Below are 25,434 nucleotides of genomic sequence, written 5' to 3' on the forward strand. Positions count from 1 at the left end.
TTGCTCAACACAGAATACCGCCCGAGAGTGAACCAAAGAAAAACGAAGTTTCCACGGAGCAAGAGAAATGAGATTATCAGTTAACCTATCATAAAAACCCGGACATCACGTAGTAGAAATGAAGGTATTCTGCTACCTTGGAAGCAAAACTAGTCAAGACGGACGAAATAATGAGGGTGTTAGAAGTAGACTATCACAAGCAGAGAGGGCATTCCTCGCTGAAAGACTACGATAGTCAAACATAGGTATTAATTTGAGGAAGAAATTTGTTAAGGTGCTTCTGGAGCACAGGATTGTATGGAAGCGATACAGTTTGAGATGTGATGTTATGGAGGGTTGAGGTTCTCAGTAGAATCAGCTAAGAAACTAAGTGGAAAACCATAAGTAGCAGAAGACTGATGGCCTCTAAAACAAAGGTTGTAAGACTAATTTGTCAGGTAACGTGCCATTCATCTCTGGCAGTGCCTTGTATATCTGAACAAATAAGGTTCAGTGGTTCGCATTTACGGCGAGTCGTTGTGGGACTGAATGAGCCGCTTTTCGGATTGGAGGGAGGACTTCGTGGTAAATCACGTTGGTGTGCAAACCAAAGTTTGTATCGACGTATTCTTTAAGATACGGGAAGGTATCTGCAGTGGACACGTTTAAGAAACGTTACCGACTTCCGCCATCGTGCTTTAGAGAACTCAGAGAAACGCTGATCTAAGATTCAAAGGCATTCTGGCCGCATCCTTGCTCTTCTTTGTCGATCATCAGGTGTAGGTAAATTCTGCAGTCGCTGGTGAAGAGTACCCGACGCTGTAGATACAGGTACATTTCTGTCTGTAGTCTTCCCTGCCATTTTAGCACAGTGCGGCGCCGTGGGGTTATGACTGTTATTTGTGATGAATACTTACGGTCTGGTTAAAATTACTTGACAGATCTACGCATTGGAGCTGGTTTCCTCCAATTAGAACGCTCAGCGTCACGCCTCAACCGTTCGCCATAGCCGAAGTTCCACGACAGTTGATCAGTTCACTTCCAGCTGCTTGTCCGGCTGTTTCTTGATGTGTCTGGCCCATTTATTTGTATAACACACAAAACACACACACCCACTCACACACACGAAGTACATACGTTTCATTCATAGCATTAACCAAACAATACCGCATTCTTACGCACAAGACGCGATTCATCGCCACACTTACAGTTAGTCACAAAGATTGGCAGCTGTAAAGCTTCGCAGGACATTGCGTGACGCCGAATTGCAGAAGGTTGCAGTTGATCGTTGGAACTGGGGCATCAGACGTATACAACAACCTATCGCACTATAGTGGCGTAGCGCAATGGTTAGCGTAATAATCCGCCGTGTAGAGGGTCGTAGGTTCGAACTCGTGTAAGGCACCGAATCTTTTTTTCTAAATCTAATGAAAAGATTTCAATAACTATTTTTTCAGCTAAAAGGTTTGAACGTATTTTATTTCTAATACCTTACCACGTAATTTTCATCGTATTGACTTTATTTGCTCTTATTTTTCTTCCTGTCACTCTGTTTTCGTTTGGGATCTGCCTTTGTCGCCTATAGTCCACAGCCAAGTGCCAACCAGGATTGCTCATAGGTTGGTAACGTGGCAACGCGTGTAGCCAGTGTGAGTATAGTTTCAGGTAACCAGTGATAGCGAGAAATTACGGTTTGCTTTTAGCGCTGAAATTGAAATTTTTCTACCTCGAGTTTGATCTGAGATTAGCTCTAGTCGCTGAGAATAAAGCGATTGTGATTTTAGTTATGCCGCAGACTGTTGACCGCGTCTTCTCGGATACATTGTGAACATCACGAAGTTGTGGTTACGAAATTCGAATTGTATTAATACCTTCAACTACTAGCAAGTGAAAATGTGTGCCCCGACGGGGACTCGAACCCAGGATCTCCTGCTTACATGGCAGACGCTCTATCCATCTGAGCCACCGAGGGCACCGAAGATAGCTCGACTGCAGGGACTATTTCACGCACGCCTCCCGCGAGACCCACATTCTCGACTTGTAGGTCCACACACTACATTCGTAGTGCCCCACCACTTCTGCTTCTGTGCGGATGCACACATATAACCCGGACTCTTACGGGTCTTGGTAAGAATGTCTTCCACGAGTAATGAGTGTGTTGTGGTGGGACACTACGAATGTAGTGTGTGGACCTGCAAGGTGAGAATGTGGGTCTCGCGGGAGGCGTGCGCGAGATAATCCCTGCAGTCGTACAATCCTCTGTGGCCTCGGTGGCGCATATGGATAGGGCTTCTGCCATGTAAGCAGGAGATTTCGGGTTCGAGTCTCGTTCGGGGCACACATTTTCACCTGTTAGCAGCTGAAGGTATTAATATAATTCTAATTTCGTTCTAGAAGGCTGCAGGTCAATAGTGGTGTCTGTTCTTTCGAACACGTCCGAAAGAACAGACACCACGTCCATATATATATATATATATAACCTGGCAAGATTAGGGCCATTAGGCCCTCTCTTACATCTAACCAGGCATTCTACTTATTTTACATTCATATGTTTTAGTAGGCATGTTAAACTACATCTAGTACAAAAAGTGAAATAAACAATTAGAAAGGTACACCTGGAAAAATACATTATTGAAGAGAAAGATTTTAGATAGGAATGCTGGCAGCAGGGAGTATGAGGGAGACTCATGATGAAGGGAGGAGGAGAATAGAGAGACATGATGAAACATAATTAACGAAATATAAAGGAAAAGAAGGTTGCGTGGCTAATAGATAGATGAAGAGGAAGGCATCTCAGGAGTAAGATAGGAGACGCTAGCTTTGCTATTTGACAGATAAGAGGATTGGCCTTGTACATTAATTTTGTGGAGAACTTTATGCGGATGATAGTAGGAAATGCTTTAACTTCTTCTTAAAAGCAGAAGGAGATTGAATTTTCCTCAAGGTAAGGGGCAGTTTGTTCCAGAGGCGGACAGCGGCAACTGAGGAGTTTGCAAAAGGTTTTTGTTTTGTGAGTGGGCACAGTTAGGATACCAGATAAGAGTAACCTCGTGTTTCGATTATGATGGCATGATATAAGTATAAAGTTTTGGTTAGGCTAGGACACGAGTTTAAATGAAGGGCTGGAAAACGTGTAGTCTGCCGCAGTTCAGTGTTTGGTCACACAAAATCAGGTGCTGACAGAGCATAATGCATTTGTCATCCCTTGCAGCTACCACTTCCAACATGGCTCCACGTTACACATTAACAGCATATGTGAAGTGACCCGCCGTATTTCTGTGTCGCCCTTAACCGAGCGGCAGCCGGCGGCAGGTGTAGCAACAATGTAGCGGCAAGTGACAGACGTAAACAGTGAAGTAATTTTCATCAGAATGAAATTTTCACTCTGCAGCCGAGTGTGCGCTGATATGGAACTTCCTTGCAGGTTTTAATCTGCCAGGAAGTTTCATAATTTTCATCGTATTACAGTAGTGTTAACCGCGTGTGATCAGGCCGAGGTAGACCTTGTCTTTCGTGTCTAACGATAGCGGCTATGTATTGTAATGACGTCTCTGAGGTATAGGCTGATTTGGTGGGTAACTTTCCGCGCTTACAACGTTTCTTTCTGTGAAGTGAGAACGCGCGGATGCTCTACGCTTGAAATGATTGTCATTTTTGGCGGGCTGAATAGTGTGCACAAGCAATTTCGCCTCGTTCATGTACGTGTTACACTGAACTGTACTTAAGATGCAGGCCGACTTTCTGACATTCTTCATATTTGGACAAAAAAATTATTGGGACGCTACAGTATACAGGAATATCTCTTTCTTGAACAGCATTCTAGGGTTATGTAGCGACGAGCAAGAAATAGTCTCCACGGGCAAGGAGACTGGTCGCACCATATGGACTAAGTATGCCAGCGTTGTGAGGAACTGAGTAAAACCGTGAGTGAGTCATACTTGGCGATTCTCAACAATAGGGACCCACCAACATTTAGCCGCAAAACAGACATTTTCTCTAGCAGATCAATGGTTAAAAACCACTTTGAGCTTGTTGTTGTTGTTGTTGTTGTTGTTGTCTTCAGTCCTGAGACTGGTTTGATGCAGCTCTCCATGCTACTCTATCCTGTGCAAGCTTCATCTCCCAGAACCCACTACAACCCACATCCTTCTGCATCTGCTTAGTGTAGTCATCTCTTGGTCTCCCTCTACGATTTTTACCCTCTACGCTGCCCTCCAATACTAAATTGGTGATCCCTTGATGCCTCAGAACATGTCCTACCAACCGATCCCTTCTTCTAGTCAAGTTGTGCCACAAACTTCTCTTCTCCCCAATCCTATTCAATACTTCTTCATTAGTTATGTGATCTACCCATCTAATCTTCAGCATTCTTCTGTAGCGCCACATTTCGAAAGCTTCTATTCTCTTGTCCAAACTATTTATCGTCCATGTTTCACTTCCATACATGGCTACACCCCATACAAACACTTTCAGAAAAGACTTCCTGACACTTAAATCTATGCTCAATGTTAACAAATTTCTCTTATTCAGAAACGCTTTCCTTACCATTGCCAGTCTACATTTTATATCCTCCCTACTTCGACCATCATCAGTTATTTTGCTCCCCAAATAGCAAAATTCCTTTACTACTTTAAATGTCTCATTTACTAATCTAATTCCCTCAGCATCAGCCGACTTAATTCGACTACATTCCATTATCCTCGTTTTGCTCTTGTTGATGTTCATCTTATATCCTCCTTTCAAGACACTATACATTCCGTTCAACTGCTCTTCCAAGTCCTTTGCTGTCTCTGACAGAATTACAATGTCATCGGCGAACCTCAAAGTTTTTATTTCTTCTCCATGGATTTTAATACCTACTCCAAATTTTTCTTTTGTTTCCTTTACTGCTTGCTCAATATACAGATTGAATAACATTGGGGATAGGCTACAACCCTGCCTCACTCCTTTCCCAACCACTGCTTCCCTTTCATGCCCCTCGACTCTTGTGACTGCCTTCTGGTTTCTGTACAAATTGTAAATAGCCTTTCGCTCCCTGTATTTTACCCCTGCCACCTTTAGAATTTGAAAGAGAGTATTCCAGTCAACATTGTCAAAAGCTTTCTAAGTCTACAAATGCTAGAAACGTAGGTTTGCCCTTCCTTAATCTAGCTTCTAAGATAAGTCGTAGGGTCAGTATTGCCTCACCTGTTCCAACATTTCTACGGAATCCAAACTGATCTTCCCCGAGGTCGGCTTCTACTAGTTTTTCCATTCGTCTGTAAAGAATTCGCGTTAGTATTTTGCAGCTGTGACTTATTAAACTGATAGTTCGGTAATTTTCACATCTGTCAACACCTGCCTTCTTTGGGATTGGAATTATTATATTATTCTTGAAGTCTGAGAGTATTTGGCCTGTCTCATACATCTTGCTCACCAGATGGTAGAGTTTTGTCAGGACTGGCTCTCCCAAGGCTGTCAGTAGTTCCAATGGAATGTTGTCTACTCCGGGGGCCTTGTTTCGTCTCAGGTCTTTCAGTGCTTGAGCTTAATAAATGCCTAAATGCCATTAAAGCCTTGCAGCTATAGAGCCACTGTGCAGTAGGCTATATCAGGAGACAAATGACGCGTATTCTACCAAGAACGTACGAAGGTAGGAGACGATATACTGGCAGAAGTAAAGCTGCGAGTACCGGACGTGAGTCGTGCTTGGGTAGCTCAGTTGGTAGAGCACTTACCCGCGAAAGGCAAAGGTCCCGAGTTCAAGTCTCGGTCGGGCACACAGTTTTAATCTGCCAGGAAGTTTCAATATTTCGTAAGTTAAACCAAGGCTATTAAAGATTTCCGTTGCACGGCACTCTCTTCAGTCGGCGTTAAGATCTATCCACACCCGATTTCTGTGCAAACCGTGGTCTGTTTTCCGTAATTTTGAAAATTTTGAAGTTACTTGGGTCCGACAGTGTGATGGTTAGCCGTTTTAAGATTTTTGTTAATAAATTCACTGTAATAGCATCCCGGAATTGAATTAAGGTTGATTAGCCACCCACATTTCCATACTTCTCTGGACGAACCCAACGTGCTACGCCGCGCGGGGTAGCCGAGCGGTCTCGGCCGCCGTGGTGTGGTGGTGGTGTAGGGGGCAGGGAGATCTTGCACCTTGTACCTCCATTTTCAGGTACTTAGCTATTTTCTATGGTCAAGAGTGCTGAGAAAGAAGTATCCGATTTAAAAACTTACTATGCAGGTCATTAAGGGGGTGATTACTGTTTTGAGCAGTTTTTGCTCTGTGCGCTGAAAATTTGGCCGGTCCATTTCTAGACCCTGCATAGGGTATAAGAATTTGGTGCGAGGTTGGAAAACAAATGTATTCTATTATCCCCGTCGCAAAAGCAAGTTTCTAACGAATCTTTTTCTATTGATCACTGGCTGGTGGAAACTGATTGTGAAATGCATTTGTGATGGTCGTAAAAAAACAATCTTCATAGGCATTATGTCAGTTTTCCAAGTTTTCTGAAGTATGCGGCGGGATGGTAGTGCAATAGCAGCAGCCAGTCTCCATATGACACAAGAGAGCAGCGAAGTGCGAGTTGGAGCCAGTCGGCCCCGCCCACTTGAGAACGTCACGCAATGTGGTCTTAAAGGCGAAGCACCCCAAGCTACGTGCAGCGTTCCACTTCCACACGCTACATTGGGGTGTCTGGAGAAAATTGGGTCCAGTGTTGAGGGGATCTGTAGTTACGAGTGGAAATATACTTGTGACTCACTCGAGCGCCACTTCTACTTGTTCTATAAAGCTGTTTAATGTAGCTGTTCGAAAACTTATCAGTTCAATCAACTAGGTAGTCTGACTGGTTTTTAAACCCTTTCTACCAATTCCTGCCGCTATTGCGAGTATGATCTGTGTTCGTAAATGTATTAATAAACGAAAACGACCAAGCAGACACTGACAAAAATGTAATCTTGTTTTTATGTATCGTGGAACATAGATCGCCGTAATAGAACCAAAACTGATAGGGCAAGTCTGTCAGACGCTTGACGAATGTAGTGAAATTATTTCACAGTAACAGTCATACTGGCGTTCTACGGATCGGAGCGTGGAATGTCAGATCCCTTAATCGGGCAGGTAGGTTAGAAAAATTAAAAAGGGAAATGGATAGGTTAAAGTTAGATATAGTGGGAATTAGTGAAGTTCGGTGGCAGGAGGAACAAGACTTCTGGTCAGGTGACTACAGGGTTATAAACACAAAATCGAATAGGGGTAATGCAGGAGTAGGTTTAATAATGAATAGGAAAATAGGAATGCGGGTAAGCTACTACAAACAGCATAGTGAACGCATTATTGTGGCCAAGATAGATACGAAGCCCACACCTACTACAGTAGTACAAGTTTATATGCCAACTAGCTCTGCGGATGATGAAGAAATTGAAGAAATGTACGATGAAATAAAAGAAATTATTCAGATAGTGAAGGGAGACGAAAATTTAATAGTAATGGGTGACTGGAATTCGAGTGTAGGAAAAGGGAGAGAAGGAAACATAGTAGGTGAATATGGATTGGGGCTAAGAAATGAAAGAGGAAGCCGCCTAGTAGAATTTTACACAGAGCACAACTTAATCATAGCTAACACTTGGTTTAAGAATCATGAAAGAAGGTTGTATACGTGGAAGAACCCTGGAGATACTAAAAGGTATCAGATTATATAATGGTAAGACAGAGATTTAGGAACCAGGTTTTAAGTTGTAAGACATTTCCAGGGGCAGATGTGGACTCTGACCACAATCTATTGGTTATGACCTGTAGATTAAAACTGAAGAAACTGCAAAAATGTGAGAAATTAAGGAGATGGGACCTGGATAAACTGAAAGAACCAGATGTTGTACAGAGTTTCAGGGAGAGCATAAGGGAACAATTGACAGGAATGGGGGAAAGAAATACAGTAGAAGAAGAATGGGTAGCTTTGAGGGATGAAGTAGTGAAGGCAGCAGAGGATCAAGTAGGAAAAAAGATGAGGGACAATAGGTATCCTTGGGTAACAGAAGAAATATTGAATTTAATTGATGAAAGGAGAAAATATAAAAATGCATTAAATGAAGCAGGCAAAAACGAATACAAACGTCTCAAAACTGAGATCGACAGGAAGTGCAAAATGGGTAAACAGGGATGGCTAGAGGACAAATGTAAGGATGTAGAAGCTTATCTCACTAGGGGTAAGATAGATACTGCCTACAGGAAAATTAAAGAGACCTTTGGAGAGAAGAGAATCACGTGTATGAATATCAAGAGCTCAGATGGCACCCCAGTTCTAAGCAAAAAGAAGGGAAGGCAGAAAGGTGGAAGGAGTATTTAGAAGGTTTATACAAGGGCGATGTACTTGAGGACAATATTTTGGAAATGGAAGAGGATGTAGATGAAGACGAAATGGGAGATAAGATACTGCGTGAAGAGTTTGACAGAGCACTGAAAGACCTGAGTCGAAACAAGGCCCCCGGAGTAGACAACATTCCATTAGAACTACTGACGGCCTTGGGACAACCAGTCCTGACAAAACTCTACCATCTGGTGAGCAAGATGTATGAGACAGGAGAAATACCCTCAGACTTCAAGAAGAATATAATAATTCCAGTCCCAAAGAAAGCAGGTGCTGACAGATGTGAAAATTACCGAACTATCAGTTTAATAAGCCACGGCTGCAAAATACTAACGCGAATTCTTTACAGACGAATGGAAAAACTGGTAGATGCAGACCTCGGGGAGGATCAGTTTGGATTCCGTCGAAATGTTGGAACACGTGAGGCAATACTGACCTTACGACTTATCTTAGAAGAAAGATTAAGAAAAGGCAAACCTACGTTTCTAGCATTTGTAGACTTAGAGAAAGCTTTTGACAATGTTGACTGGAATACTCTCTTTCAAATTCTAAAGGTGGCAGGGGTAAAATACAGGGAGCGAAAGGCTATTTATAATTTGTACAGAAACCAGATGGCAGTCACAAGAGTCGAGGGGCATGAAAGGGAAGCAGTGGTTGGGAAAGGAGTGAGACAGGGTTGTAGCCTCTCCCCGATGTTATTCAATCTGTATATTGAGCAAGCAGTAAAGGAAACAAAAGAAAAATTTGGAGTAGGTATTAAAATTCATGGAGACGAAGTAAAAACTTTGAGGTTCGCCGATGACATTGTAATTCTGTCAGAGACGGCAAAGGACTTGGAAGTGCAGTTGAACGGAATGGACAGTGTCTTGAAAGGAGGATATAAGATGAACATTAACAAAAGCAAAACGAGGATAATGGAATGTAGTCAAATGAAATCGGGTGATGCTGACGGAATTAGATTAGGAAATGAGACACTTAAAGTAGTAAAGGAGTTTTGCTATTTAGGAAGTAAACTGATGATGGTCGAAGTAGAGAGGATATAAAATGTAGACTGGCAATGGCAAGGAAAGCGTTTCTGAAGAAGAGAAATTTGTTAACATCGAATATAGATTTATGTATCAGGAAGTCGTTTCTGAAAGTATTTGTTTGGAGTGTAGCCATGTATGGAAGTGAAACATGGACGTTAACTAGTTTGGACAAGAAGAGAATAGAAGCTTTCGAAATGTGGTGCTACAGAAGAATACTGAAGATAAGGTGGATAGATCACGTAACTAATGAGGAGGTATTGAATAGGATTGGGGAGAAAAGAAGTTTGTGGCAAAACTTGACTAGAAGAAGGGATCGGTTGGTAGGACATGTTTTGAGGCATCAAGGGATCACAAATTTAGCATTGGAGGGCAGCGTGGAGGGTAAAAATCGTAGAGGGAGACCGAGAGATGAGTACACTAAGCAGATTCAGAAGGATGTAGGTTGCAGTAGGTACTGGGAGATGAAGCAGCTTGCACAGGATAGAGTAGCATGGAGAGCTGCATCAAACCAGTCTCAGGACTGAAGACAACAACAACAGTCATACTAAAACTTGTGTTACACTAGTAGTCTGAATTTGATCAGGAAGTACATGCAGTACTTAACTTCCATACTTTGACAGTATTAATAGAAACGAGCTGTTCAAGACAGAGAAATCGGAATCGCATTGAAACTCTAAAATATAACCAAAATGTGTACTGTACAAAAATCCACTTTAAGGATAAAAACTGAAAACTTCCTCACAGGCACGTGTTACTGCCTTCTGTCCTATCAGAGTCTACTTCTTGTTCTGTAAACGATCAAATGTTGACTAGAAAGCTACAGAAATTTTGTTATCCATCTTGCTCAATCAAACGGTATTTTAAAATCGACAGAATAGATTCATCGGTTAAACTAGATGAGTCAACGTTGATTTATAGCTGTAAACGGACTTTCACTAAACACACAAAAATGATAGAAAGTAGGAAGGTGGGTTCTGAGGGCAATACGTGGCTATACACTACTCTATAGAAAAACCAAGGAAGGTATCAAGAAACAATTTAACATGTTTAATCTGAATGAAGGAATAGTGAAACACATTATGGGAAGATCATGTAACAAGAATGCAAAAAATGGCTCTGACCACTATGCGACTTAAATTCTGAGGTCATCAGTCGCCTAGAACTTATAACTAATTAATCCTAAATAACCTAATGACATCACACACATCTATGTCCGAGGCAGGATTCGAACGTGCGACCGTACCGGTCGCTCGGCTCCAGACTGTAGCGCCTAGTACCGCACGGCCACTCTGGCCGGCACAAGAATGCAAGAAAGTAGAACATCAGTCACTGCTGTACTATTAATTGGTACAAGGAAGAACGGGAAACTCCAGCTTGAGTACTGCACTTCACGAAATTATTTTTATTTTCAAATTGGGAGTTTTCGTGTAGTTAAATTTAAGGTACGTGGCTATGTAAACTAGAAAATTTAGTTATTTTCTATAAATACGGATAGTGGGTTACTCACTGTGAAGAGTATGTTCATTTATTAACTATAAATTGTTTCAAATATTTTGACAAAGAAGCAGAGTATTGCACATCTTGTGAATCAACCAAGTACTTAAGCAAGTGAGAAAATATCGTCTATAACACGCATGCCGACTAGTAACAAATGGTGTGCTTCATTAGTGGTAGTAGTAGTAGTAGTAGTAGCTGAAGTTATTCGTAGAAGCAAAAAAACTGCTCTGCGCGCAGGAACTCACAAACTTTTCCTTCGTAGACATGTATTTCATTTTCGGATTGTAGATTATTATTATTATTATTATTATTATTATTATTTATTTTGTCTTTCATCTCAGTATGATACCACAATGAAAAGGAACTGCACGAGATTTACATTCAAACGAACAGTCTGTAATTTTGTGAAACTTCCGCTGCAACAATACTTGACTAGTGTCGCATCAAATTTGGTAGAAACTCAGCTGTGTGCACCACCCTAAAACTTCCTGTCCGTTCATAATGCTGAGAACAGGCCCAATGAACTCACATGTTTTTCGCTTCCCGGCGCTTGGTGTTGCCAGGTTCTTGTGACAACTAATAAGAGAGGAACGTAAATGCGGTAAGTGATTTTACGTAGAGCACTCTGGATAAGCCTAGTTGTCGACCAGCGAGGTGGAAAGGAAGCAGGCTGCTGAGAACAATGCGCGAAATGCTGCACGCGCCGACCTTGCCGATATTTACATAGTCGCTGACGTAACTCTACCGCCAGATAACCGGTGCACCTCTGAGGTAACACATTACCCTGCCCGTCGCGTTCCTTTTGTGCGGGCGAAGCCCCCTTCGTTAGTTTCGTCAGCGGAGGCGAAGGGCTTCCACGCTACAAGAGGAGCGAGAACTTTAAACCGCACATTACACGGCACTTTCGAGAGGTGAATGCGCTTACCTCTGCAGTTGAAAACGCAGCCTACATGCGAACGACTAACCGTACTAAACATACAAAACTTTTGAAGACTCCCATTTTCGTTTACTCATTGTGAAGTTTATAAACGCTTTTATAACGAAGTACTGAATACATAATTTAAAAGTTAGAATAAAAAGGTCTTCTAATTTGAGACTTTTGCATTAAGTTTCTTTAGCCATTTCAGCGTTTCACGTGGAGAATGTCGGTCTGACTGGTTTCCGTCCAGCCCAATAAGAGCCCCAAACTGTCATCTTCCGTCTGCCCATTCTCAGCCTCATTGGATTTTACGCCACCACCCGTTGGTTAATTAGCGAGGTTGGAGCCTTTCGTCTGAAGTTAGATCAGGTACACGGACATAACTGGACATGTCTGACCTCCTTTCATTCATCTATTGCGTCAAAGTTCAGCCTAAGTATGAAGAACTAGAAAACATCTCGACGTGAATGCGTGCCGATATGTCGTAAGTGCGCCCTCTTAACTATGACCAGAAGCAAGGAAACGGAGATTTTGGCAACACAGTCGAATGACTAAGTAATATTTAGTCATGTAAAAATTACGGTGTGAGGTGTTTCTAAGTCTGTAAGTAAAACCTTTTTTTTTTCAGAAAAAATCACGATGCCTTTGATATAAAAGGCAAAAGGCGTCTAGATCGTAAATAAACATTATATCGCAGCAAACAAGGTGTTTTGAAGATGTAATACGAATAATTTCATCGTTGCTGGGCATAAAAACATTTTGTTCACGAGAGCTTCTCATATCTGCCATAGCGGTGACCTAGATGCGAGCGGGTTGGTGCTGAAGAAGTCCTGGTGTATGAGAAGCTCGGAGTTGTTGATGTTCTTGTACTCCTTATGTGCCTGTAAAGCTCTTCTAACTTCTGCAAGTTCGATGTGTGCCAAGATTTGAAGCCATGTCTTTTGTGTTGACCTAAGTGCTCCTGAGCATCGCAATGCCGATCTTAGTTGTACACCCACTTTACCTCCAAGTGCTCTTTTATGACATGTACACAAATTCTTAACACGAGAAACGCCAGTGCCAGAACAGCGAACAGCTAATAATGGTCTTTGTAATTACAGTGATACGTATTCAATAGTTTCTGATGGAAGGAAGATACATAGTTTGTGCTGGTCGAAGAGGTGGTCTTCACGCAGAACTCAAGCTAGATATCGTCGTGACGTTTCCAAATCAGCCATCCCGGTATACAGCTTAATCACTTCATGGAAATTACAGAAAACACAAGATCGTGGGCACACGGGGAAATGAACCTTGCGACTTCAGTGTGTAGCCACTATGCCATCTCGTGAGGTTTTACTGCTTCCGAATGCAAATGCAGTCTCACGTAGTGGGCACCCAACTCGATCCGCATTTCGGAGGCAACTGATTCCCTTCACAAAGTGGTATAAGTGGGTAATCAGTTATGTTGCGGAGCTCGTGGCCCATTTGACTATAGCCGGCCGCAGCTGGCAACAGATCATTCCCCTAGCGCCAACAGCGCTGAGACCACAACGCAAAGAAAATAATGGATACCTATCGTCTCGACTGCCGTGTTGTTATAAGCCACGAGACAGTTCAGCCCTTATGGCAACACCTTAATGACACGTGACGGTCGTCGACAAACAAGTATTTTTAAGTAGCCTATAGTTCGACTGCACTGGCATCTGACACACGAAGCTATTACAGAAGTCGTCCCACGCGACGTGGACATCAGTGCAAATCGTTAATGCCTTATTTACGACTGCTATTGAGCGAGGTGATACGAAATGCTCGTACCTGTTTTAAGGTGGTTAGATGTTCAGTTTCCAAATTCGCGAATCAAACAACGGAAAGAAACTTCCTGGAAGAACATAATTAACGCTGTAATGTAAGCAGGCGTTGATTTATCCATTTCTAATTTGTATCACATATACATGGAGCACACGTGTTTGTACTCTTAAACACTCAACATATACAGTATGATATGTCATTTCCAAGGTCGTAGGAAGAAACGTCATATCACCTTCAATTGGACCATGGGTAATAAAGCATTGCACTCTTCAAAACATTCTCCGTGTTAACACCTTTATTTCATCTGCGTACAGTTACTTGCTACGTCTTCAATCATTAGTGAACAATTATTGGCGTCCATGTTACTTAAGCCACTATACACTGAATTCAATTATAATTTGCTACACACATCATGGGGGTAATTTTTTACCTGTAAAACAAAAGCCAAGCACAGATATAAAATATCAGAAGCAAATGTTCCTGCTACTTAAGTAATTAAGTCTCTTCTTTCGTTGATAAGTCCTATAATGAAATCATCAACTAAAGAGATTCCATCAGGAAATATTTCGCTCAGGCAAAGAATATTTAGTGTTCAATCCCAATATCGACTTAACTTTTGTGTGTAATGTTAATATTCCCCAAGTGACATACTGAAGCCCTTCAGCGTACAGCGAAAGCCGATTGGTCTGCTTCTGGAAGTGTGATGTCTAAGACAATTCCACATGTTACTGCGTTCAAAGATATCGTACCGCTGCAGTTTATTAGATGTTCCGAACGTGCTAAGTACTCTTAAAATTGTTTGTTACTTTATTGGTATTCGATTGACAGATCTCAGTAAGTAGTTTGTTCGAGCGTACACAATTTGCATGAATGTAATTTCTGATGCACAAAATATGTGTTCTTCGACGCTGTAACATAATGTTGTAAGACTATTAAAAAATAGTTACTTTTTCGCCGTTTCTTACGCCCGAAGCGACAAAACCATCTAGCAACCGGAAGCCTGTAATACATTTTGTCGCTTGACAACCTCCGTCGCTCGTTAAGGCACTGAATGTGCTTCACATCCGGCCTCTTCTTGCCCATTCGCGTTTAACGTCTCGACAAAGGAAGCGGGTAACCAGCCAAGTTTTTACGACTGAAAGAAACGTTAGCGTTTCGCCCAGGTGAACGAGGGACTCTTCTTCTTTCCTCTAATATTAGACTGTGCAGCCAACTACTTTCACGTCTTATTGGCGATGTTGATCTTTTCCTTTATCTAGGAATGACAATCTATCGCTGTATTGATGTGGCTGTTTCGTTCCCTTTTACTGTGATACGGGTTTCATTTGCTCCGAATTTATCATACATTCCTACAATGACGAGAAACCTGTCACATCACCTGTCTATAAAATGACCTGGTCCGTGAAGATGTAACTTTTTTTTTACGGGCAGCGTACATGCAGGTAAAACGGGAAAGATTTGCACGTCTATGCTCTGATGACGGCATGTCACCTTACGCAGTGCCACCGATTTCACACAATATACTTCCTAGTGATACTAAAATTAAAATCCAGATTTGAAGGTGTAGGATTTTATATAATATAACAGGTATTACAGCAACTTCAGATGCTAGGGATGTGCGATGTCGACAAATTATCGACACCGATTCAGATTTCATCGTCGTCGTCTAAACATTGATGATCAACCCCAATACATCGATGCTAAATGATAAATTTATGGCATAGCGTAACACACACACACATACAAATGCATTGTCATATTGATAAACCTATAAATACAACATTAGTTAATATATAACACAACATTTTGTCTAAAGACAGTAAAAATAACACCCTTGAGAGAAATTTCCCCTCCACCCTACTGTGTTGTTAAGAGTAACCTGCTTTCGAGAATAGTCTTCCAGAAGCTGCCAATGTAGCTACACTGCTCAATTACTCAAGTGCAGTTTTTTTTTTTTTTTTTGCAATTTTGTATAAATGGTACCGGATATGTGATTCTATACTTCTGCCGGATCTTGACGACGATCTAGAACGTGATCTTATAAATAACTGAGTTCTGACTGTAGGTCCGTTTCTGCTCAAGGTTACAAATTATTCTTTCTTGTGCTTCTTTTTAATGTTCATTCCATAAATAAAAAAAAAATTTCCGCGATTTCCACACTGGTTGGTAACACGAAAGCATGAATTCAGTGAAAAATGAACGACATTATTTCACCCTTAGCTACGACACTAACAATGCTCGTGCCTTAGATCGTTCCCAAGAAATTTACAGTGGTAGCAAGTAGGCTGGTTTTTTGCCAACGGAGAAGGTAGGTATTTGTATTACGGAACTTATTCGTAAACGCAAATGTCTTTGACTTTAGTTCTATTAAGTATGGAGATGTTACCTATTAGTGACATGGGGAAATTTGTACCGGGCTAGGACTCGAATCGGAACATGCATGCATGTCTGAAGAAACAGACATTGCAAAATAACTTAAGAGACATTTAGTAAACATCGATTATCATCGGACATCCCTAGTCTAGATCGTAAATCTTGCACTGCACAAAGTGTTCGGACAATTGGGCTGCAGCAAGTAGTCATTCTGAGTGATTAGACTTCGCTGCTAGTCACGTGGTTTCCCATGATCGCCATAAGTGAATGCTGGGATGGCTCTGTTTCCGCATCCGTCTCTAAAGCTTCATCTGTAATGAAGACGTAGAGCTCTAATTTTCTGCCTTTCCTTTATAATGTCCTACAAACGCCACCTAAAGCCGGTGGTGCAAGAGCGACAGGATATTTAAAATCTCGCACGGCGCGCATTCGCTTGTATGCACGCCGTGCGACATTTTAAATATCCTGTCGCTCTTGCGCCACCGGGCTTAGCGGGCCATTTGCCTTAACATAATTAATTTGCCCGTGAGGGTAATAAGTTTTTCCGAAGCGTGATGCGGTGGATAACGTATGGAATCGGTCCGCAAACATTACGATATTCGTCAGATAATCAAGCACACGATGTACACGCCAACACTGTTCAGATAATCATTATCAGAGTTATCGCTGCTGCGGAGATCACTAACGCAATACACCGCTTTGATTAGCGAGAATTAATTACTAAACTGCCCGTGGCTGCCGCTGGCAACATGAGTTGATTTGTCCGAGGTTAATAGTCGGACGATGGACAGTGGTACTTAAGAGTAAGGCGATTAAAAGGAAAAATTTATTCTAGCACAATTTCAAAAGATTAAACTCGTTTCCATGTGCAAATGTTTCTAAGAGGCTTAGCGGACTTGAAGATTATAATCTTCAAGCGTCCGTCACCATTTGGTGGCCAAGCTTCCTAGGCGACCGGTTATCCCCAACTAATCAGCTCTAAATGTATTTTTTTAAATGTAGTGGGCGACGCAAATTTTTTAAAACGCCAATGGAAGTAAGTTTGATAAATGCCATCTGTAGCTATAAAGTTGCTAGCAGTTCTTCATTCATTAAATACTTCCAACTTCGCTATGAAGTCCCATAGTGCTCTGAGCACTATGGGACTTAACAGCTGAGGTCATCAGTCCCCTAGAACTTAGAACTACTTAAACCTAACTAACCTAAGGACACGACACACATCCATGCCCGAAGCAGGATTCGAACCTGCGACCGCAGCAGTCGCATGGTTCCGGACTGAAGCGCCTAGAACCGCTCGCCACTGAGGACTGCTAAAGGATGGAGTATAAAGCACTTCGTAGGACATGTGAAATCATTTAATGAGAAGTAAATGACATGGAGCTACACACAGATTATATACACACATTTTTTAGGAATGTGTGGAATCTTTGACTAGATGTCCGCAACATCTAAACATTCCCATTCTAGCTGCCACATAGATAGTTAGTAAGCTACCCTTCAGAGAGAATATGAAATAATTGTTTCTGAGAGCCAATTTACAGAGTTACTGTTAGGGAATTTGTTTTTGAAATGTCCTCAATCACTGCACTGAGGCCGGTCGCTGTGGGCGATTCAGTTCGGAACCGCGATACTGCTGCGGTCGCAGATTCGAATCCTGCCTCGGGCATGGCTGTGTGTTTAAGTAGTTTTTAAGTCTAGGGGACTGATGACCTCAGATGTTAAGTCCCATAGTGTTTAGAGCCATTTGAACTGCAGCGCACGTTCAAAGATGGTTTCACTCTAGTTTGCATTCAGATTTACTCTTTTATATCAGTTCCTCTAACAGTCTTGTTCCAGTAGGAATACTACCTATCTTGGCAGTTAATGTAGGTATAATAAGCAACCAGTGATGTTATGAATTTTATAAGGTTTGTTGTACCGTAACCATATGCAGGTAGAAAAGGTATTCCTGGAGGTAAATATAATTTTCTGAGAGGTAAAAAGGGTTCAACTGTGTTTGAGTCATGAAACTAAATTATATGTAATAGTACATTACGGTTATCATTACTTGATGAGACTATAACGCTGATTATGACAGTTACCACGAACCACATGTTTTCCGAATAGTGGAATAACGTGTGACACAATTTGGGCGTGGGGGCGGCTTCGGCGGCGGGTGTTAATTTGTCTAACAGTTGAATGAACGAGATCCTCACATGCTACGTCCCTTAAACGAATAATCTGTGCTTTTAACCATGCATCTATACCAGTAAAATTGACACACACATACATCCTTAAATATATCATGTAAATGGGTTGTCCAGGTTGAACATTGTTCCCACAGTAGACCAGAAATTAATTATTTGCTTAATAATAATAATAATAATAATAATAATAATAATAATAATAATAATAGTAGTAGTAAACTAACCAATTTACAGCATAACACAAAAGTAACTATGTAATGACTCCTACACTGTTGCAGTTTTTTATTCTTATTATTATTAGTGGCAGTGGTTAGACAAACCATTGGCAACCTTGAGCCTTCCAAATTGTCAGTTTAGAAGTAAGGAGGCCAGCTATCAAGTGATTTTCATACAGGAGGCCTAATTATTGTGCACATATCTAAATTTGGTTTATTTTTAAAAGGGGGGTGCAAGGTATGGGTGAAGGAAATGTCTGTAAGGAGAGGAGTGGTGCAGAGAAATCACTTTTCGTAACAGTGTCTACCCTCAGTGTGGATAGCTTTCTTTTCTGAGGAATGGTACGTACCATTAATGATGCACCGAGAATTGAGTTATCATTCTATAATAAAGATTATTAGAAGCAAGCAGCACCAATTGCCTCATTGAGTCATTAGTTCCTGGTTTATTAATACAACTACAAAAACTAAATACCATTTATCTTCACTAATTTAAAAATGAAAGTATTGAAAGGAAATTGTTTTCCATTCTAAAGTTTAGTTAGCCGCTACTGGTGCTAGATGGTGGTGCTAGATGCCGGGGGGAAAGGGTGGGGGGTTACTAGCTAACATCTGATTACACTCAGGGGTTGGCGGGGATAAAGTTAATTTACGTATAAGTTAGTAAAATGTTTGCGAAACAGGAGGATAGTTATTTTTTTAGGACGCTAACATAGCACGGTTTCGTGATATTCATGACATACGTACGTTACATCAGAATAATTTTGTCTGCGCATGGTCTAGACGTTATAACAAGAGTACTCTCATCCCGGGATGAGACCGTCGACGTATCTAATTAATTCTCATCTTTCCTGGCTATGCGTGGTTTGTCTGATCCAGTGTAAAAAATTACGTAATAGGTTACAGTCTAAAGTTCCTGGGATTACAACTTGATAATAAATTCAGTTGGGAGGAGCACATCACAGAACTGCAGAAACGCCTTAACAAATCTGTATTTGCAATTCGAGTGTTAGCAGACGTAGGCGATATAAAAATGAAAAAGCTTGCATACTGTCATTCCATAATGGCATATGGTGTAATATTTTGGGGTAACTCTTAAAGTCAAAAGAAGTTTTCACAGTCCAAAAGCGTGTAATACGTATTATTTGTGGAGTAAATTCACGGACGTCCTGTAGAAACCTCTTCAAATAACTGGGTATCCTAACTACTGCCTCTCAGTATATTTACTCCTTAATGAAATTTGTCCTAAATAATATATCTCTTTTTCCAACAAACGGCTCAGTTCACACATACAATACCAGGAACAAAAATGATCTGCACAAGGACTTAAAAAGCACATACGTCAGTTCAAAAAGGGGTCCACTACTCAGGAACACTCATCTTCAATAATTTGCCAGCAAACACACAAAATTTAGTTACAAATAAAGATCAGTTTAAAAGGAGTCTGAAAGACTTACTAGTGTCCAACTCCTCCTACTCCATTGACGAATTTTTTAATAGAAACAAATGATGGGTATGCTCATATTATTAGTATTATTTCAGCAAAAAAAAAAAAAAAAAAACCATGTTCCACATCCACGAGGGATCTCCTCAGCACGGATCTATGGAACGAAAACTAATATAATCTAATCCTCTTGGGATGACTGTCTCACCCTTCGTTGCAGATATATGTGGCGTCATATCCACGGTGCACATACTGCCGCTGTACAAAAATATGGAAATATCGCGAGAAATGCAAGTTGGAAAATTAATGCAGATGCTAGCCAAGCCCGCATATGGCACTGTTGTCTTTGATCGCGAATGGCACCTGTACACCATGTTGAAGGTTTCTGCTGCGTCCAGGGAATGCGGAAAAAGTCATCCAGTATATCACAATGCGTACGGAAGTGTGTTGAGTGATGGTGACAGGCGTTATTGAAGAAGAGTGTGACGAAAAAATGATGGCAGCTGCAGAACACACTGCACAATTGAACGTCGCACTCACGAATCATGTCAGGAACAAAACGCGAAGGAAGCTGCATGATCGAGGGATTTTTGGTGAGCTGGAGTTCCAAAACTACAGGTCAGTGACGCACATGCCCGTAACAGGAAAACGAAGTTCAGACGCTGGAAATATGGACTATGGAAGGAGGTCATTTGGTGAGTCTTGTTTCACACTGTTCCCAATTTCTGGCAGAGTTTACAGCCAAGAGTGAAACATAACGGGGTTTTGGTGATGATGGGGACAGTCATATTGTGGCATTCCACGGACCGCATGGTTACTGTGCAAGATCGCATCAGTACAAATAATCATTTTGCTGATCAGGTCCATCCAATGACAAAATACTTGTTCCCCAATGTTGATGGTGTATTCCAAGACGACAGAGCCCATGTCCACACAGTTCGCATCTTCCAGGACTGGCTTTATGAGGACGAGGGTGAATTGTCGCCTCTCTCCTTGCCACAACTGTCAGCAGATCACAATATCATTGAGCATTTGTAGTTTACTTTCGAAAGAAAGATCCGTGATCGCTTTGCACCTCCACCGTCGTCCATAGTTAGCTGAACCATTTTGCAGAAAAAAAGGTACAGTATTCTCCTGGAAATCTTACAGGATCTATATTCATCCATTCCGAGAGGAGTGGAAGCTAACTGCCTATTGGCTTCTGTCTCGGGTTCTTCGGCCGACGTTCATCTAATGATTTTACTGACGTTTCGCCAGCACGAGTGGCTGGCATTGTCAGAGCTTCACCCTCCAGTGCCGGTGGTGAACTGGAGCCGAGCTCGCGGTCGCAGACTATATGTACCTGGCGCGCCAACGTCCGAGGGCTTCTCCGCGCTCATTTCCGGTGCGGAAATGAGCGCGGAGAAGCCCTCGGACGTTGGCGCTCCAGGTACATATAGTCTGCGACCGCGAGCTCGGCTCCAGTTCACCACCGGCACTGGAGGGTGAAGCTCTGACAATGCCAGCCACTCGTGCTGGCGAAACGTCAGTAAAATCATTAGATGACCGAAGAACCCGAGACAGAAGCCAATAGGCAGTTTGTCAACAAGTGGCCACGAAAGCCTTAACAATTTTGGACTGGAAGCTAGTTTGAATGCCAACATTTTTTCTACACCTTATTAGGCATGGCAATGTGTTTCTAAATTTTTGTTCACCCTCTGTACATAGACCTGAAAACACTAGCACAATGGAAACAATTCCACGCAATATTAGAGTTCTGTGCAGCTGACCCAGCTCACGCGAGGTTCGTGATTTTATCCGCGCTGGCGACGCGGCAAGTGGGTGCAGGAGGCGTGCGTGGGCGGCTGGGATCCCGCAGGCTGCCCGGGACAAAGGTCACGGCCTCTACCCTTTCCAGGGGGACGCGCGCCGACTCAATTATCGGGAATCCTGGCGCCTTGCACCTGCCCAAACAAGTGGCTGCTCGGCTCGCCGGTCTGATGCAACCCTCTATTTATTCCCCTCATGCTCTCGTCTCCGCGTGCTTAGTTTTCCGAACCTGTCGTTGTTTTCTGCTCTAGACCTTCCTCTGAAGAATAAAATTCTTGTCAATATCTAGACTAATCTTGGATGTCTAAAGACATGAACACCCTCCTCATGCATTGTACAATTCTTCAATTCAACTAAGTACCTGGGTGTTAAAATTACGAACAACTTCAGTTGGAAAGACTTTCGAGAAAATGGTCAGTCAAGTCAGTTAGATGCTGGTATGAATGTAAATCTTAAGAAATGCCTGCAAGGGGAAGTAGCCATGTTTTTATTTTTGTTGCTCTTGTTACTGTTAAGTCTTAGAGGTTTCTTGCACAATAATTATGAATCTGAAGGCTTGACCTTCGAAACGCGTAAATTCTATCTTTTTTTCACTGAAAATATGTGGTTGAACGGACGTGTTATTAATTAGTTAAATGTTCCATGTGTTGCCTTGCACAATAGTGTACATCGTAATAATGTGGAATAGGTGGAGAACCCCCTACTGCGCGATTACACTACTGGTGGCAAATGACTGAAAATAAAAACTACCGTATAAGACGAGAGAGTAAAGTTGAATGGCCGGTTAAACCATTGTAGAAGAAGTAGATGCCAGGCTGAGATTCATAGGAAGTATCTTAAGGAAATGTAATTCATCCACGAAAGATGTGGCTTGCAAAAGACTCGTTCGACGGAATCTTAAATATTGTTCATCAGTCCGGTCCACTTACGAAGGGTATGATCCAACGGAGAGCGGCGCGTTTCATCGCTAGATTGATTAGTCGTCACGAGAGCATTACGAAGCTGCTCAACTAACTCCATTAGCGGATGCTACAAATTAGGCGTTGTGCGTCTCTGAGGGGGGGGGGGGGGGGGGGGTCTACTATGGACATTCTGAGACCATACGTTACGGGAAGAGTTGGGCATCATATTAAACACCACCCACGTACGCCTCACGGAATGACCAGAAAGAGAGAACCCGAGAAATTAGAAATAATACGGAGGTTTATCGACATTCATTCTTTCTACGTGCTATTCGCGAGTGGAATAAAGAAGCCAGAACAGACACCGCGGTGATACCAGAAACATCCTAAGGTGGCTTGGGAAGTATAGATGTATAACAAGTCAGTTTTACAGTGTGTTAACTTAATTAGAATTTAAACATGGCTGCACGCTCACCATTTACAGAAGAGTTCATATAATTAAAAACAATATTTAGGTTAACGTGAGCATGTAACACGTTTTCTTAATTATGAACAGCTTTTCTTTGTAAGACACGTGACCTTCCCTAAATGGCCCACGACACGCAGATGTCCTTATTTACTTTGGTTTGTCATCAGTCGGAACATATCTTAGAAACTTCGTTTTCTATAAATATTACACATGTTCCACTTCTCGTTTAAAACTGCAGCGTCTTATCGGTGTACTGCATGTGGAGAAAAATGTTAATTACTTCATTGTAAAAAATGAATAGATATTTTTGCAATTATTTGGTAACTCAACGCACAACATAAGAAGCAGAAATGTTCGTTGTGTAAAGGCGAAAGAGCCACAGCTAGAGCTTTGTGCCGGCGACGCATTGCGTAACTTGGGTGCGGAAATAAAATTGGGGACGATATTTTAGAGAATAGCTGGCAGCGATCATCGGTAGCGTGTGGCCTGCCCGAGGCTAAACTGCGTTCAGTAGAAGCCAAATGCCACACCTGTGTCCTGTACAGCCAACAGTTATTCGCCTAGCCCCCCCCCCCCTCTCTCTCTCTCTCTCTCTCTCTCTCTCTCTCTCTCTCTCTCTCTCTCTCTCTCTCTCTCTTATAAATATGCATGTGTAATCGTGCATTTCTTTATGTGGTAATTTTTGGTAACATCCGTAAGCCCTATTATTCAGCTGTTATGTATGCCTACGCATTTCCTTCAGTGTACTCCCGATTCTCCGGTGACTCTTGGAAAGCGCAGGAACGCCCTTCGCACACTGTAGCGAAATCAGCGAGAGCAGAAATAATTTGCGTATCGTAAATCCTCGTTGGCAAGCGAATTATAATTTTGAAGAGAACTGCAGGAGAATTGACAGGAAGTAGAATGACAGTAATTCCCCATATATTAACAAACAGCAGAACAAGCCCAATTTTTAAGTCTTGTATTATTATACACCCTACAATTTTTTTGTGTGACCTCTGTAAGTACTTCGAAAGAACAACTACATGCGCCTAGACTCAAACCGATTCTCTTGCAGTATGCTAGAAGGCTCGTTACACTGTTAGCCATGTTATTTATAAGTAAAATTACAAACGTTGAAGGAATGTTTTGAATTTCTGGTTTGAAGCTTCATACAATAGTAGAATAACAAATATCAGTCAGAGACACTATCATGCTGGTGAAAATTTTTAGAAAAGACGTTGTATTCTAAGAAACTTTCAGACTAAAAGTAATTTAACATGGTGTAGTCGAGACAAGGCTTAAAAAGCTACAACTAAATAGTGAACAATTGTAATCGGAAATGGGGAGGGGGGAGAGCGTGGATCAACAACACGGGGCAAATAATGCCTTATCAGGCTACAGCTACTGAAGGAACTACCAGCAGCCATTAGTTACAAATATTTCAGAAACTCTGTATGAATACAAACGTTCAGTCTCTCCCCAGTTAAGCGTAAGTCAAATCTGCGTGTATAAACGTGTTACATAATTTAAAACATACATATTGTAATTCCTTAATTAGTAGTTTGGTATTAGCAGTAGCATGATTTTAACCAACACTGAAATGTAGCTTGCAACCCCTGCGCCCTCGATTTTCAATAGTGGACTACTTAGTTTTAACATTTCTGCAATGTTACGGTTGTACTGTCAGATTACTTTTACCTTGAGTTTCTGCAGCCCACTTATTCACTTCGGGTGCAAGCTCTTCCCCGTCGTTTTTGAGTGTGCTCTCTTATTTGACGATGATACTCGTTATATAAGGGCGTTGCAAGGCGAAAGCCAGTTACGTAACTATATAAATACTGTTAGAAAGTTTATATTTTGCACGTTCATTGCTAAAACAAGGTTACTGAGAGGAAAAAGTCCACTGTTCACATTAAACTTTGTACCACGATGTCCTTCAGTCAAAATTTTTTTTAAATGCATCCTTAGTATAATAATCGGTTGCGCCCATATTACGCTGATGTGGAAACTGCATATTCCTTTTAGCAGAAATCACCAATGCTGATTTCGTCGTCGAAACCCACGTTGTTTTTTAATGATTATATCTGATGCTTCAAGAGATACGCTCTTTGCAGCAGATTCATACGATATATCTACGATGTCAACACTGTAGTGTGTCAAAGTGAAGTGGTTCTAAGGTTTTCTTCCTCTGTGAAGATGTTTGAAAGCTAACCAATCATCGGCGAACACGAAGCTGATTCTACACACACACACACACACACACACACACACACACACACACACACACACTCTTCATGGTATGATTTTAGCTGTGAAACTCCGTTTTCTAATATCGCACACCTCTCCAGTGTGGTACAAAACTTCCACGAATTCATATTAAGAACTCGCGTTAAGTTAGCCAATCACAGAAAAACTAATCTTCCAAGAGACTTAAAGTAACAGCCAACAATCGCTCTAAAACTTCCAACCGCTTAACTTCTTGCAGTCTATTGACC

The 25,434-nt window shown here is 41.7% G+C and overlaps 1 protein-coding gene and 1 non-coding gene across 2 annotated transcripts in view; one reads left to right on the plus strand and one right to left on the minus strand.

Annotated features, from left to right (window-relative positions):
- LOC126297986 (serine/threonine-protein kinase PLK1-like) overlaps window positions 1-25,434 on the plus strand; it is a 253,877-nt gene that overhangs the window by 14,601 nt on the left and 213,842 nt on the right. The gene's annotated exons all lie outside the window — the stretch shown is intronic.
- Window positions 1,878-1,952, minus strand: Trnat-ugu (transfer RNA threonine (anticodon UGU)). Its single transcript has one exon. It is a non-coding gene; the product is annotated as a tRNA-Thr (tRNA).

This window comes from Schistocerca gregaria, chromosome X (genome assembly GCF_023897955.1).
Source record: "Schistocerca gregaria isolate iqSchGreg1 chromosome X, iqSchGreg1.2, whole genome shotgun sequence".
In the NCBI taxonomy this organism is placed as follows: domain Eukaryota; kingdom Metazoa; phylum Arthropoda; class Insecta; order Orthoptera; family Acrididae; genus Schistocerca; species Schistocerca gregaria.